The 13,913-nt window shown below is 43.4% G+C and overlaps 1 long non-coding RNA gene across 1 annotated transcript; it reads left to right on the top strand.

The window, feature by feature from the left end:
• Positions 1 to 1,413: 1,413 nt before the first annotated feature.
• Positions 1,414 to 13,446, top strand: LOC137438475 (uncharacterized). Its single transcript, XR_010986719.2, has 3 exons — positions 1,414 to 1,473; positions 5,374 to 5,435; positions 12,768 to 13,446. It is a non-coding gene; the product is annotated as an uncharacterized LOC137438475 (long non-coding RNA).
• Positions 13,447 to 13,913: the final 467 nt, after the last annotated feature.

Here is a 13,913-nt window from a genome sequence, read left to right as displayed (position 1 = left end):
AAAAAAAAAAAAAAAAAAAAAAAAAGAGCTATGTGGCTGCACGACCAACATTATTTTATTTTATTTTTACACACTTTTATTTTTCTTTCTATTTTTTCGTTCAAACACACAAACAACATGCCGTTCATTTTTTAGGTTCCATACATCCAAGAGAGCTTAAATTTGGCCCACGGTCTCTTTTCTGGAACATTTTCATCTCTCAAAATTTAATTAAAAAAAATATATAGATGTAATGCATTGATTAGAAACCTTTCGATCAATAATAGGCTTTATTACACTTGAATCAAAGCAGGATCTATCAAACACACACAAATACAATCATGAGTATATATCATAGCAATCCGAATACAATTCATACGTAAGGTTATGCATTCTATACCTATATCTCTAAAGAACCCCTCTTACCAACTAATAGCCCATCATCCAGCTTCAGCTCATAGCATCCAAGGTCTCCCCATCCACAGACATGGGCGGGACTTAAATAGCCTCATGTCTAACACGGATGATGCCAAAAGTCCTTCTTCTTCTTCATAATCACCACAATAGGTTTTAACCTTCAAAAAAAAGTGTGTAGCCCTAAAACATGTTTTTTCGTTTACTTGTATCATTCCCTTGTCTGTATATGAGTCGGAGTAGAGGATCCTCAACCTAGGAATTTTAGTGTACTTCACCTTTCGTTGTCTTTTACATTACTGCAAATACATTTATATGTGTTGAATTTTACTTGTGTGTCTTGTTTCGTTTCTTTTTTTCTGTGCGTTTGGATGAACCCCATGTGTTCCAGATCAGATAAGGCTTCGAACCTTCCCGCACGCACGAAAAGATAATCCCACAAAGTTTGAAATATGCCTTGGAGTTAAGGCAACGTTCAGCTAACTGTCCAAGGCTGATCTTCATCAGCTATGGACTTCACAATATTGTTGCGGTTTTAGAAGATCCCGGGAGTTCCATACAACATATAAAGGATCCCTGGAGTTGAGATATATAGTTTGTGTTTTGTGCGTTGTGTTTGTGTAGCAGGTTCGAATTTCCTTTGTAACGCATCTCTATATCACCTCTCTTCTTTTATCCCTTCTTATCTCTCTCCATCCCTGTTAAATCTCTCTCTCCTCCACACCTCCTTACAGTGCATCCAAACACACAAACAACATGCTTTACAAAACCACCATTACACCGACAAAACTCACATTACCAAGCAAACCCATCATAGTGCTTGCGTGCCACTTGGTTCTGCGCGGCGCCTGTGTCACTGTGCTTGTGTGCTGCTTGGTCCTGTGCGGCACCTGCACTAATGAACCAATGAGTGCAGCCTGACAACAGCAGTGCTCCAATGAGAAGGCAGCACCTGAGATAAACAATCAGTGTGCGCTCTTTAGACCATGCCTCTCCCAGGGCTTAATAAGTCCAGCCATTCCAGGACTCAGGTTCATGTGCTTCCAGGGAACCCTGAGAGCCAGAAAGAGTCTGCAAGGGGTGAGCGCTGCTAACATAAGCCTCTGCAAGGACGGGATCCGCTGAGAGCGATCGAGCTTGTGCCGTGGAGTGAATAGATAATCCACTGATTTATTTCCTTGGACATGTCGGCAAACTCACACTGACTTACACTATCTTCTCTTTGTGTCTTTATTTATAACTAGCAACGGTACCCGCCCTACGGGCGGGGCTTCAATTGGGCTGTGTCACGTCCTTGTTCACCAGATCTGTATTCCTCAGACTGCCTCCGAGATTGGTGTGCAGCTGTGTCACGTCCTTGTTCACCAGATCTGATTCCTCGGACTGCCTCCGAGACTGGTGTGCAGCTGTGTTACGTACTTGTTCTTGCCTCCGATAGTCCTCGTCTAGGCGAGCCTTCTTTCTTGCAACAGCTTCCTTGGACGTTTTCGTTAATGAGGCTTTCCGTTTGGGAGGCATTTTACCGGTTTATCTGAAACGGTGCAGCCCTGCAGCGATCGGTGCAGCCGTTTGTGTGGCACCCGGGAAAACAACATTGTCACAATGAAAACATCGTCACAATGAACATTATGCGAACGCGAATGTTATGCGGGAGTCCAAACCTGAGAATGCTGGACACTAAAGCTGAAATTGGGAAAACTAAATAGCCTATTTTACTACGGGAGATCCCAGGATTCCACCCAAAATATCGTTGCGATCGGTTCAGCAGTTTTTACGGTACCTTCGAACGGACAGACAGACAGACAGATGGACGGACATTTGGTGAATTATAGTAAGATTGTTCACTTGCAACACACAGAGTATCCAATTTCCCGCTTTGACTCGTACAGAGCTGGGTTACTGATTCGCATTCACGATTTCCTCTATCGCATTACGAAGCAGTCACTCGCATCTCTCCCCACACTGTGCACCACTCCATTACTCTCTCTCCTCTTACCTCACCCCTTTTCACATTGGGAACAACGGGTCCTTTCACGAGTGATTGAGGGGTCGCCAATAAGCCCCGTCTTCTTCTTCTTCTTCTTCTTCTCTCTGGCTATCCCTCTTGTCTAATTTCCGGGAGTGACTGTGGTGCCTATGTCTGTAGTTTCATCTTAAGTTGACTGTCTAAGGGGCTTGTGTGCTTAAGGGTAAGGTTTGTTTCCTTTGTGAAACGGCATTGCTTGTATATATGTGCTTATTTGTTAACATGACCAATCATTTCCAACCTGATTTGACCTGATTTCCAGACCTGATTGTCTCTTTCTCTATTGGTTAGACAGAGTATGTAAATAGGGGGTGGGAGTTTTGCCCCGCTGTTTTGTGACCGTCAGAGACTAGCAGATGTCTCACTTACGGTTCAGCTCGGACGTTCTTGATTTATAGGAGTGGGCTGTTGAGAGTATGCTTGGTTCCCTATCTAGCTGGGTGGATTAACTTGCTAGGAAGGTAACCTGGGAATTGGACGTGAGGGCCCAACCGGCGTCCGTGGTTGCTCAGCAATCGTGACTAGGAGACATCTGCGGCAGATCACGAAAACATCTGCGGCTCGTCGGCTTTAGAGTAAAATGTCTGGAAGCGGGTCCGAGAAGCCCCTCGTGACCCCGCCGGCAAACCTGTAACAATATCCTGCAGATCACTCTCATTCAGCCCCCTGTTCAGTCAGACTCGCGGTACACAGGGCGAGACAATCGTGCCCACCCATCGAGCTGGGCCACACCAGACAACTTTACCATAATCACATAAAGTTAATACAGGTGGTCGAAAGGTCCTTTTACTAAGTGAACCCCCCCCCCCCCCCCACTCCATCCCCCTCAAATCCATCCCCTATAAACATAACAATACTTTTGTGGTGAGCTTCTGTGAGAGGTAGAGTCTCTGGAGCTCCTAGACCTCACTATCAACTACAATCTGTCTTGGGCAGATCATATTTCCAAAGCCGGCCACTGCTTCCAAATTATCCACATGGCTAAATTCTTACTTTGTGGTCCTCAGCTTATGTGTACAAATATGTGATCAAAAATGTCATAGAATATGGCTCCCCACTGTAAACTGATATTGTCGCTTCTCATTTTCCCTCTCCTTGAGTCTCTGCCACATATGGCTCTCAGTGTCATTGAGATCTCACGGCAGGAAGCTGAGTCTCAGGGTTGCATTTTGCTCACCTTAAGGAGGTTTAGGCTTTGTAATATATCTTTTACTGGTTTTATTCACATCTTGCGCCGACTGCCTCCTCAACTCTCAGCCCAACAACTGCACTTCCAGGTCTTGCACTTACATAAACCTTATCCTTTTAGTAAAACCAAAGTCTAACTCAATGCTCACCTCCACTAGTTCAATCCCATCCTTTTTGGAAAAAAAAATTGGAGGATATTGTAATTGGCATCTGTCGGTCTGTCTGTCCATCTGTCATGCTATGTCCTCCTGACGGTTCCACAGAAATTCATCATACTTTGTTGTTAAGATCACCATATGGCAATAAGGTGCGAGAGCAATGTCGTTTTTCGACCTGCCCACTAGAGTGGTGGGGTTTTTGGTCCTGCCCAAAAATCTAATTATGTGCACACTTTAAATGAAACTTTGTATATGCACTCAACATTGGGAGGCACATGGAATATCTAACAATTTTTATGTCTCCGCCCCCAAAGGTGGCCGGAGGCATTATGTTTTCGGGTTTTCTGTCCGTCCTTCCGTACGCCCGTACGGGATAAACCTTGTTTTTCTCAGCAACCACATTTCTGAATGAGACGAAATTTTCAGGGTTGGAGTGACACCCATGCAGAATGTTTTTATGAGAATTGTGACGTCATAGGTCACGTGGTATTGCAGCCATCTTGAATTAAACGCAAATAATAATAAAAATGTTCGGAAACCGCTAAATGGAAAAATTTGAAACTTGGCACATTGTCAAGGACTCCCAATGGGGAACAAAGCATGATAATGACATCATAGGTGAAGTAGTATACCAGCCAAAAATGTTTTCATCGAATTCCTTATCCTAAAAATCTGAAATTGCATGCACATGATCTATGACCCATTTGTATTGAAATAAATTTATGACATCATAGGTCGCATGGTTTGGCAGTCATATTGGATTTAACCTGAAACCATAAAAAAAATCTTCTCCCAAAGCACTAAATTGATTGACTCGAAACTTTACATGTGTCATTGACTAAGCATGGCGATTAAAAGATGATCACGAAAACATCATTGGTCACATGATGTGGCAGCCATATTGGATTGAAGTAAAATATTAAATAATTATATCTGAAACCGCTTACCCTATCGATGCAAAATTTTACAAATATCATCGAACACCATTGTTGCATATAGTTTGAAATGATGATGCCATAGGTCACGTGGTTTGGCAGCCATCTTGGATAGAAAAAATAGTCTTATCCAATCAACACAAAACTTCACAATCGTGATCCTCTACCCATACATATGCAGTGTACATTTTATAAGGTCATATGTCATGTAGTGTGGCAGCCATATTAGCTTGAAAGCCGATAATTAATAAAAAGTGTGCCATCTGTGAAAAACCAAAAAATGTTGCTCCTCTATATCTCCGAAACAGCTCCATAGAAAAATTAAAACGTGGCTCATTGTAAAGAACTCCGCATGGGGAATAAGTGCTTTTAATGATGATGTCATTGGTGCCTTTATTATGATGTCATAATTCGACAGGGACGACGCTTAATCTGATCAGTTTGACATTTATTGAGCGTGATCCACACACAATTATATTAGAGAATATAAATTTATGATGTCATCGCTCACGTGGTCTGGCAGCCATATTGGATTAAAAAGAAAAACCCTTCAAAAACAGAAGAGTTGGCTCGCACCAAGTTGACTGCGCAGGGTAAGTATAATAAGAATACCATCAGTTTTGTCTGTGGAACGTCTTGTTGAGTTAATAGTATCTACTCCACTATATTTCAGGTCTGCTGCCCACCACTACCTCATGGTCTCTCCCATTCCACGACTGAACATTATTACATATGGTGAGACCCTGTTTTCACTTTTCCCCTACAATTCAGCTCCTTGTATTAATGTATTATGATGCACAGTTTGTGGTTTTCTCTATGTCTTCCTTTTGCCCCGGTTTGTCTGTTGTTCCATAGTCCCCTGCCATCCTGCTCCTACATTAGCCTCGATACCTGTATTAAAAAATGGATATGAGATTTGAAAGGTGTTTTCCCATGGATATCAAACTGCAAACAGCTTTCAAATGTGCTCTAAAATGTGCGAGATATATGCGGAAAGTCTTGAGCATGAACGAACTTGAAAACATAATTGTGATACCTTGGCATCCCAAGAAGTAAGGGTTGTATTCTGATGGTCGTGTTACTACGACGGATTAAAGCACTGAACTGTGAAAGACAACACCTAGATCCCCACGAGGCTGCATCACCTGACTGCAGATAGTGAATCAATTTCACTCACCTCGTAAATCCGTGCCAGTTTGAAATCCTGTAGCAAGACTCGTTATTTAGTTCACTTCTTCCAAAGCTGATCTTGATGAGAATAGTACAGGACCAAAAAAAACATCATTTAATTGCTTTTTCCACCCTGAAGGTTACAACCAGCATTGTGCTGATATTTTCGAGGACGTCACAGACTGCTCTTTTCTCCCCCTCTGGAACAAACTCCCACACTCTCTTCAGTCCCTCTCCTCCCTCCAGGTCTTTAAAACATTTGTTTTAAAATTTTTGTTTTTAAACACTTAAACCCAATGGGGAAAAAACACTTTAAAATGTTTGTTCTTCAGTCCCTCTCCTCCCTCCAGGTCTTTAAAACAGCTGTTCACCACCATCTTCTTCTTCACCCATCTTCACCCATCCCACCACCATCCTTCAAATCTTCCCCCATCCAAAACCTTGATCTTTTCTACCCCCGTTAATTCACCCCAGATCCACTTTTTTGAAATACCGACTTCTTTCCTGGAAGTTCTAGCAGTGTCCATGTGTTTTATACTTAACCCCCACTTCCCCCCACCCCTCTTCCCATGCCTCCTCCCCCAAGTCCTCGCCCTCCCACAGATCTTCTGATGTCCCCCTGTTCTCTGCTGTTGTGCTTATATGCTTCCCTCTCTCTCCCCCATCTTGTCTCCCGCTCCCTTTATTGTATGTTTTGTGTGTCCGTTTCTTCTTTTTGTGATGTTAGCTCCTACACGAGCTCACCTTTAACCTTTAAGAAAAACACTGGGATATTTCAAGGCTTCTTCTACTCCATTAGCAGCCACAATTATTTCTGTTATTTTGGGGTTAGCTGGGGGAGGTTTTTGGTCTGCAAGGCCTGGGATCTTTCAAGTCTAGAAACACCAATTGTTGGTCAGAAAACTGCCATAAAATTGTCATATTCTGATTCAATACTCATACACAGAATATTGGAGGCCTACAATCACTAGGACCCTTCCATTGCGGTTATAGACCAGGACTAGGACCTAATGAAAAAGCAAGGTGGATAGGAGCCTGCACAGGGAATTTGGAATCCAAGGGGTATGCTAAAACGGGTTGTTTTGGTGTACAATATCATGCGTTCTTTAATGTTCCCCTCGACTGCAAATTGTACGGCTGGTTTAACATCGAGTCAAAAGGGCATGTTGCTGAACATAGTGCAGCTTTTGAGTACTGCAACATATTTACGTTTTCCTCAGGTCTGATTTACCGTGGATTAAACCCGAAAGTCCAGAGAAGAACAACCTTCAGCTCAATTATCCATTGCAAAACAATAATACTGCATTCCAGCCAATGTTCCAACGTTCTGTACTCTGACTTTTAATTTATCTTACACGCAGGCTCGAGTTTGTACATGTTGGCTCAAATATCTTGTTACTCCATACTTTTATTTTTTTTCCCCTACTGAAATTTATCCCATTGATATTGTCACGTCTGAAGGTCCTGTTAACACAGGAACCTCAGCCCCGAGTTCGACTCAGAAGATGGACCGAACAATCTTTTATTAGTTATTGCACTGTTTATTTAATGGGTTTTTTTTTTTTGTATACAAGATCGAGGCTCGTGAAAGAGCTAACATTAATCACACAAAAAGTCAAACCGACACACAAAACACAAAATAAGGGGAGCGGTAGACAAGATGGGGAGAGAGGGGGAAGGACACAAACACAACATTTGAGAGCAAGGACATCGAGAGAACTGTGGGAGGGAGAGGGCTTGGGGGGAGGTGGGAGAGGTATAAAACATAGGGACACTGCAAGGACTTCCAGGAAAGAATTTGGAATTTCAAATAAGTGTATCTGGGTAATCTGGGTATCAGGAATTAATTCTAACTTTACTGTTCTCTAAGGAGCTTCAATTGGGCCGAAATAATGACGGCTCACACACACGAGAACGGATGGCTGAAACAGGTTTTCTTACCTCTTAAAGGATGTATTTGTAAAATAAACAGGGAAAAGGGTAACAAAACACGATAAACAAAATCAGAATGAACCAAGCGAGTCAAATGGACACAAAGAGGAAAATGGGAATATTTAAACTTATGTACAATGATTGGAAATAAAACAATATTCCTAACCCACTAGGTGCCACAGATCACACTCATGAAACAAAACAATTATAGGCGAGACTTCCCTTATCTGATGCAGAGGATGAATGCCGGACTCGAAATAGACCGCTTCGGGAATCAGGTGCGAGACGATAGCTCCCAAGAGCCAAAACGAGCACGATGAAGATTGAGTTTGGTGTGGAATGTCAGCAATTATCTACCTCCTACACCAGGCCTCGACCCTTTTTTTCTTTAAGCAAGGCCTCCGGGGGTGCCCTCCGTCCTCTTCCTCCATGCTCCACCAACACAAGGTAAACCCAGCTTGGGAAAAATCCAAGAGACAAAGCCACACCGGGTCCACTCCAAATCTCCATGATCAGTTTGCCTGTCCTCCTTTCACACTAGGCTTTTGAGATCTCTTCTCTTAACAACGAGACCTCTTCTTCTTCATCTCCAGGTCTCTCCTGATCCATCCTTCTGCAAGCGTTTAGAAAGAGAAGTCGATTAGAGGCAGATCTTTAGAGGCGATCTTTCAGAAAAGACCGACTGGACAACCCTCCCATCTACTTTCTGAACAATCCTCTCCAAGAAGTTCTGTCGCTCAAGCTTTTGGGTCTCACTATCTGCCATGATATTTCCTGGGAAAACCACATTTCCAAGCTGGCCTCCAAAGCCAGTCGCCGACTGGGCATCCTCCGTCGTGCGAAGTCCTTCCTTGGCACACCTGAGCTCCTCACCACATACAAGGCTTTCATCCACCGCTCAATGGAATACTGTTCTCCACTCTGGGCTGGTGCTCCTGCCGCACACCGAGCTCCTCTTCATGTTGTTGAAACCAAAGCTTTCAGATTCATTGGAATCTCCCGCGATGAAGCTAACTCCGAAGGCCTCTCACTCACCGCAGGCAGGTTGGTGGTCTTTCTGTCTTCTACCGACTCCTCTCCAGCCTAGCTTTCCCAGCTCTATCTGTGCTCTGTCCCCCAAATATTTCTACAGGTCGCACAAGATCTGCCAGCAACTATCTTCTGGTGAAATTGCCAAAATCAAGACTCTCTGCTCACCTTCACTCCTTCATTCCTCTTTACTCCCACCTCTGGAACAAACTCCCAAACTCTCTTCAATCCCACGCCTCCCTCCAGGTCTTTAAAACAGCTGTTGACCACCATCTCTTATCTTCCCCTATCCAAAACCTTGATCTCTTCTACCCCCGTTAATTTACCCTCAGATCCACTTTAAAAAAAAATACTGCTGTGTCTGTTGGTTCGGGGTACCAACTGATTGGGGGAGAATAGAGGAAGGGTGCGCATGCGCAGAAGGGAGAAAATGCCGAAAAAGAAAACCTCTTGATTCTCGTTCCTGTTGCTGTTTACTGAATCTACGGACACTACAAATACCGACTTCTTTCCTGGAAATTGTAGCAGTGTCCATGTGTTTTATACCTACCCCAACCACCTTTCCATGCCTCCTCCCCCCAAGCCCTCTCCCTCCCACAGATCTTCTGATGTCCCTGTTGTTGTACTTGTGTGCTTCCCTCTCTCTCCCCATCTTGTCTCCTGCTCCCCTTATTTTGTGTTTTGTGTGTCTGCTGGTTTTTTGTGTGATTGATGTTAGCTCTTACACGAGCCTCGATCTTGTATCCAAAAAAAGAGAAAAGAGCAGAGCTTGGGTGCAGCTCCTGGCTCACCTTACACAGACAGGAATGGGCATGCGCGATTCCCAAATGCGGGAGGAATGGCTGCAGCTCTCCTGGTCTGTATATGCAGTGCAATGGCAGCCCCTTACAGCTTCGCAGCATGCCTGTGCAAGCTTGTGTAAACTCGTGCAGCATACAAGCTCCCCCTTGGTGGCTCTTCCGGTCTGAACAGGCAGACGTGAGTGCAGGCTTGGCCGAAGGACTCATGGCAAGGAGAGCCCGATGGACGAGAGCGAGATGATTCAAACGTCCTGGCTCATGAGATTAGTTGAGACGAGTGGAAAGTACTCCTGGCAGACAAGTGCACTCTGTGGACGAGACAAAATGGAGAGCCTTTGTGAAAGGTCTGAGAACAGTTTGTGCATGAGAGTGCTTCATGGACGAGGTCGCTACATGGAAAGCACTTGTGAAAAGTCCGAGAGTGCTTCCTGTCTAATGAGACGAGTGGAGAGCTGAGGATGTCCTGTAGGTCTCTGTGTGATGATTTATTCCCTCCTTAAATAGGAAGGCTGTAGTACCCTGATTGGCAGGCACAGCACTGCTTGAAGGGGGGAATGCCTAAACGCCTAGACAATAGAAGGATGCACTGCTAGAAAGAACGGCTCGGTCAGAAAGTACCGAGAGGGTCATGGGAGAAGACAATAAGAAGAGTGCTCTCACTGCTCTGGCCGTCTACAGTTTCCATCAGTCCTGGGTCTGTCTGTCCTACAGCCTCCCTGTGGTACTTATGTGCTGCGTCCCGTGCGGCCTGATCCTGCCACAAGGCAAATTTATCCTAGGTCGATCCTCCACTATTGGCGGTTCTTGTGTGAATGATATCAAAGTGAAGGTCTTGTGTTTTTTAACTACTAGTACACCCATTTACTACGCGAGCGGCAGTGGGAGTCATGTTATTATCATTATTAGTATTGCCAATTATTATTACTATTACTTATGTTAGATTAGGCCATTGAAAGGATTGATTGAGAATAGGACTTGAGATGGCAGGGAAGGAACCTGCCTTGATTGACTTACTTCTGTGTTCATTTTAAGGTCACCTGGAACGAAATTCAGGGGAGCTTATGAGATGGCGCGTCGTCTGTCCGTCCGTCAGTCTGTAAACACTTGAAACTTCTTCTCCGAAACCGCTGATGGGATTGCGACCAAATTTGGCACAAATGATATTTGTTGTGTCGTGACTAAAGTTTGTTCACGCATTTAAAAAAGTGGGTCTAAGGGGGTTTACCGGGGGGGTCAAAGTGGATCCAGGCTTGACCCCCCAAAATATGAATTTGCTTTTTCCTCTGAAACTACACACACTATTTCGATGAAACTTCACCACAACCTTCATCACCCATGGTGTACCAAAGTTTGTTCATGGCATTAAAAAAATCTGCACCTTTGGGGCTCAACGGGGGTGTTGCCCCCCAAAATAGGTATGTTTTTCTTTGTTTGTTTAAAGTCTTATGATTATGTTAGTATGATTCTATACGCTGCCCTGTTTTCTATCGACCATTGAAATTGGTATGAAATACCTTTAGTCAGTGCAGTATACTGTTTATTCTACCAGGTGAGCACCAGGGGTATTGCCCCTATCTTTAAATTTGAAAGCACCGAATAAACAAAACCAAACGTTATTAATAAGTATTGTATTCTGTAGTTATTCCACATATTATACAATTTATTACGGACAAAGTTTTTTGAAGTATTGTTTAATTACATAGTTGGAAAAGAGTTAACTCGCCTTAAATAAACTCTTTATTTTATATATGCCCTGGGAATATGAAAAAATATAATTAGACTACATTTCGATCTCTAATTTCAGTTTTCAGTCGCTTATGTACTTTTACTTCGTGATAATAAATAACTAATTCCCTAGTAGAGAACCCTATCCTCCCTCTCCTTCCCTCCTCCCTCCTCTCCACACTTCTCTCCTTACCCCCCCCCCCCTCTCTCCTCTCTACTGTCCCCATATCATGACCGACCAGATACATTCGAAACGGCTATCAAGAATGCATTTTTCCAGTAAAACACCAATATTTGTCTGATTTTCTCACCTTTTTCTGAAACCGAGAACTAAACCATCTTAGCGACGATATGAAAAATGAAATCAGATGGTGAATTAGAGTCGAGATAAAGCCATGAGGGAGTCTGAATGGACTTTATATTACAGGCCTTAATTTCATTTTAGATTAATTTTTGTCTAAACACACTAACTTTCGTCCAATTTTGTTCCTGTTCTTTTCAACCGAGTGTTAAACCATCTTAGCAATGATATGAAAAATGAAATAAGATATCGAATTAGAGTTGAGATAAAGCGATGAGAGAGTTGGAAAGCACAAGCCTTACAAAAGAGGCTTAGGAGGCCTCAGTTTCAGAGCTATGCGGAGTGAACAGAATGGTGGAGATTTGATTTTGAAGCCCTTCCCTGAACGGGGGAGGGGGGGGGGGGGAAGCCCCACCCTGATTGGATGGACAGACACACTGGAGTAGAGTATTCTGTGTAGATTGTGTTTATTGTGTCTTTTTGCGTCCAGAATTTGTTCTGTGCCCTTGCGTGCTAATTAATTATTATTTCTTAAAGATAAGTGGCGCATCTCATTATCCTTCCATTTTGCCTGCCAATGGTTTTGGTTTGTTTAATTTATCACTGGAGGGATAATTTGCGGTTAAACCTGTTTTATAACCATTGCCAATTGGAAAATGAACAAAGTCAACCGCTACTGCGTTAATTCATGTAAGTTGTAGATAGGTCGCCTAATCCAAGGAGCATTAGCTCCAGCGGGGTCGTTACCTGCTTAGATATCTTAGAAGCACTTTTGGCTGAGGGCCATCGACGTGACAATATGGTATTAATCTTACTTCCTTGTATCATGAGGCACGGGAAAAGAGAGGAATCTGAAACAGGTTAAAAATCTTGTTTTGCTGAAAACCAGTGAAAAACATTTACAGTACCGGGACTTAAAATTTAATGGAATAACATTATCTGATTTGGAATGAAGCTCCTGCTGTTTGTACTGTATTTCTCCTTATAGTAGTCGAGCTCAAAGCTAATCACTGGCTTTTATTGGTGTTCGTCCTGCGGAAGCTCTTTTTGCTTTCCTTCTGTCATATGCTTGCACCATTGGGTGCTTTTTAATTTCATGGTGGTGTGCAGGTGTTTCTGCTTAGTGCTGTGACATTTGAGGAAGCTCTATCATGAGTTGTGACCATGGCATAAAGAAACAGAAACTGTGAAATCACCATGGGGGATCTTCTCTCGACTGGAGAAAATATACATCTTTCGTGGGTCAGACTGGGCAACATGACATTCCTGATGTTTGTTTCCTCCAGTGTGAAGCAAGATCTTATTATCCACTTCTCAAATTTCCCTTTGTACCTCCTGCTGGTATTGCCAGAAGATTGCAACGGCGTATCGAAAGGCAACAATTGATGGCACGAATGGCATTTAGTGTTGTTCATTGGGTTGGAATGATAACCAGATGCATGCACTGACTTCCTGAACAAAGGAGACGATGCAGCGTGCACGAGGCCGGCACCAAACTGGACCAACAACAACCGCATCATGACGTGGGACACCATAGGATCACCTACAAAGTTGTAACTTATGAATGTTAAACGAGGCCTTTCACGCATGTCTTGTGTGTTCATTTACACTGACTCGGTTCGGCTCGCGGGGCACTTTTAACCACTGGACAAAATCTGTGATTTAAATTGTCTTTTAAGCATAATTTCAGCATTTAGATGAAAGAGCGGAAGTTTCTCGATGGTTAACCGTAATTGCTGTGTTCCTAAATGAAAATTGGACTCACAGAAATATACGATCACGAGAAATATTGGTGGATGTGAGGTGTCTAGTTCATACCATTTGCTGTCAATACAAGCTAGCAGATGCGCACACACATGGTGCTTCTCCTTTTACCAATAGATGCAAAAGAAGAAGACGACCACTCCTTTTGCTTCTTCAGATGCATAGGGCTAGCTGCCAAGGCAGTTTCCTATGATATTGGGCACAATCCTAGACAGGTCACCACTCCAACACAGGATACTCAAATAGCTCATTCCTCCCAGGAAGCTGGAACTCATTTTGTCGACCTCCGAAGGATGACAGGCTGAGTCAACCCACCTGGTGACAATTCAAGGGCATGATGGGAGCTTGAACTCAGGACCCTGAGATCTCAAGCCTGCCACCTTTACCGTTAAGCCAACTCCAGGTTTCTAAATAGAAGCAAAAACCTAGCATACTTTATCTTGTGGCCCCGTAACCAAACAAACAAATATCTAATATGAAGGTCATTCTAAC

This window comes from Myxine glutinosa, chromosome 13, assembly GCF_964187855.1.
Source record: "Myxine glutinosa chromosome 13, kmMyxGlut1.1, whole genome shotgun sequence".
In the NCBI taxonomy this organism is placed as follows: domain Eukaryota; kingdom Metazoa; phylum Chordata; class Myxini; order Myxiniformes; family Myxinidae; genus Myxine; species Myxine glutinosa.
This window is presented reverse-complemented; position numbering and strand designations above follow the sequence as displayed.